At 49.5% G+C, this 2,546-nt stretch overlaps 1 pseudogene; it reads right to left on the bottom strand.

Annotated features, from left to right (window-relative positions):
- Positions 1-204: 204 nt before the first annotated feature.
- On the bottom strand, positions 205-1,983 carry LOC131908536 (ADP-ribosylation factor-binding protein GGA2-like; annotated as a pseudogene).
- Between the last annotated feature and the right edge of the window lie 563 nt (positions 1,984-2,546).

Raw genomic sequence — 2,546 nt, 5'->3', positions numbered from 1 at the left:
AAATCCCAAGCCCAGCTCTCCCTCCTCACCCAGCACCCCAATAACACACACACACACACACACACACACACACACACACACACACACACACACACACACACACTCTACATACAGGATCGCCAATCAAGGCCTGACATCGGGAGAGAACACTTGGTACTCTGCACTACATCACAATGAGTCTTGACCAGTGATAGGAATGCTGGCCTAAGCTTGACTGAAGAGTCTTGGTTGAGAAGTTAGGTTTAAGACAGCTGGGCTAGAAAAGCTTTCACTTCTCCTCCTTCGCTGAATGGCTGCCCACACCGGTTGAAAGTCAACTTATACTGCAACCGGATAGGTTCTTCATGTGGGTTGTCAAGCAGCAGCACCTGAGATATCACAACTGGACGCATCAAAGGACTGAATTCAGGGGGCTTGGAACTGGATGCCAGCTGCAGCTTCACTCGCATTGACTTTGGGACAGCCACCTGAAACATATCTCAGACAGGCTGGGTGGCAGTGCTCATCAAGGTCAACATCAACACCTGCACATCCGGGTGGCCAGGGGTCCCAGTCTGGAAGAAGTACAGCAGAATTCTGAAGCCATTCTGGTCATACACAGTGATGGGTGTGTAGGCTGCTGGGCTTCATAGGGACAAACACTTGAGCCAGATATATATTCTGTGAGGCTGGGAAAGAAACCAGTGGTCCAGCCTACCAGAACCAACCTGAAGAGGACTTGGTACCTGGTGGCACTTCCTTGGGGATACTTTTTTTGAGGAACATATTTCAGTGATCCTGGAGATAGTTGTGGTGAGAGGAGATCCAGCAAGTTCCTGTCTGCCGAAAGGCCCTGGACTCCACCCCCCAGGAATGTGAGGGCAGCCGCTACTTCTTGTCTTTCTTTACAGCAACTTGGAATCACAACCTTGTTCCTAGCGGGAACATTGTATCGTTGATCTCTAAAGCTGCCAGGTCCTGATGAAGCAAAATTGGAGCTTCCAGGTCAATGAGAGAGCAGTTTTTCCTGTAGGCTATTTGATTCAGAGAGACTCTGGAGGCAGGAATGTCTCCCACCGCAGTGGATCACCTGTTGACTCATCCTGCTACCACCTGTTTTCACAGCAGAAACCCCTGGGTGAGAAGGTCATTTTCTTGAAGAATCTCCACCAGTGCATCCTCGTCATCGGTGGTGTCATTTGCTAGCCGGAACAGGGTCGGTCACAGCTTCTCCCATCTTTCATACACAACCTGCATGCAGGCAGGACCGGGCCTGGCCTATGGTACATACTCGGCATCTCCTGCAGCACCTTCACATGGCTCCGTACTTCCTCCACTGCGTTGACTCGCTTGAAAACCATCTCCGGACTTTTCTTGTTCTTCCTTGACCTAATTCTTGATCAGCCGGTTGCTCTTGAGACGTCTTGTCAGACAGAGGCTTTGACATTTCCTCATGAGTGTCAAAGCATCTTTGGCCAGGGAGAAGGTGGGGGTAAGATCAGCATCTGATAAGCATCTCCAATCTTGATGTCTTCTGGAAACCAGGCTGTCCAGCTAAAGAAGAGGAATTCAATAACTCTTCCTTTAACCTTCTCCGTGGCCCATGCCCCTAGGTACTTTGGCGATAATACTTTGACCAGCTCATCCAGGAAGCGGAACTTGGCCACCTCATTGTGGAACTACTCCCACACCACGCCCCACACGCACGCACAAGCCGTGGTTCACTCACATCTCCAGCATGGTCAGGGTGTAAGGGTCTTCCTTCTCTTGTGGAGACTGGATCTTGTGAACAAGTAGCCAGGGCACATGTGTCAGGCCATTGGGGTGGCATTCACTTGCTCACAGAAATTCTGGATAGCTGATCAATCCTGCTCCACCATGCTTGGGTATGTGGCTTTGTTGAGCCACAGCTCCAGCACTGCGTCGAGGTCCCGGGGCATCCTCAGCTGAATCGGTCTCCTCCAGGGTTCTTCCGGTCCCCACTGCCACTGCTGTCTCTGCCATCTGCCCAGCCCGGTGCTGAGGCCACAATCACCCCTGCCCAAAAACTGCAGCCACCACCACTGCCTAGCTTTCTCTCCAGCTGCCGACATAGCAGTGAATTTTTTTTTTTTTTTTTTTTTTTTTTGGTTTTTCGAGACAGGGTTTCTCTGTGTAGCTTTGCGCCTTTCCTGGAACTCACTTGGTAGCCCAGGCTGGCCTCGAACTCACAGAGATCCGCCTGGCTCTGCCTCCCGAGTGCTGGGATTAAAGGCGTGCGCCACCACCGCCCGGCAAAATTTTTATTATTGAAGTTTTTTCTTTTATTTTTGAGATTTTAACACAGTTATACCATTTCTCTCTTCCCTTTCTTTCCTGCAAACTCTCCCAAATATCCCTCCCCACTCTCCTTTTTTTCATTAATTGTTGTTATATGCATATTTGTGTATGTATACACAGATACATTCCTAAATATAACCCATGTAGTCTGTGTAATGTTACTTGTATACATGTTGTCAAGGTTGACCGTTTGGTACCAGATGTGCTCTTTCCTGAGGAAGACCATTTCTTCCACTTTTCAGCATTCC

Source organism: Peromyscus eremicus, chromosome 4 (assembly GCF_949786415.1).
Source record: "Peromyscus eremicus chromosome 4, PerEre_H2_v1, whole genome shotgun sequence".
In the NCBI taxonomy this organism is placed as follows: Eukaryota; Metazoa; Chordata; class Mammalia; order Rodentia; family Cricetidae; genus Peromyscus; species Peromyscus eremicus.
The sequence above is the reverse complement of the archived record's forward strand: the minus strand, read 5'-3'. Positions and strand labels throughout refer to the sequence as shown.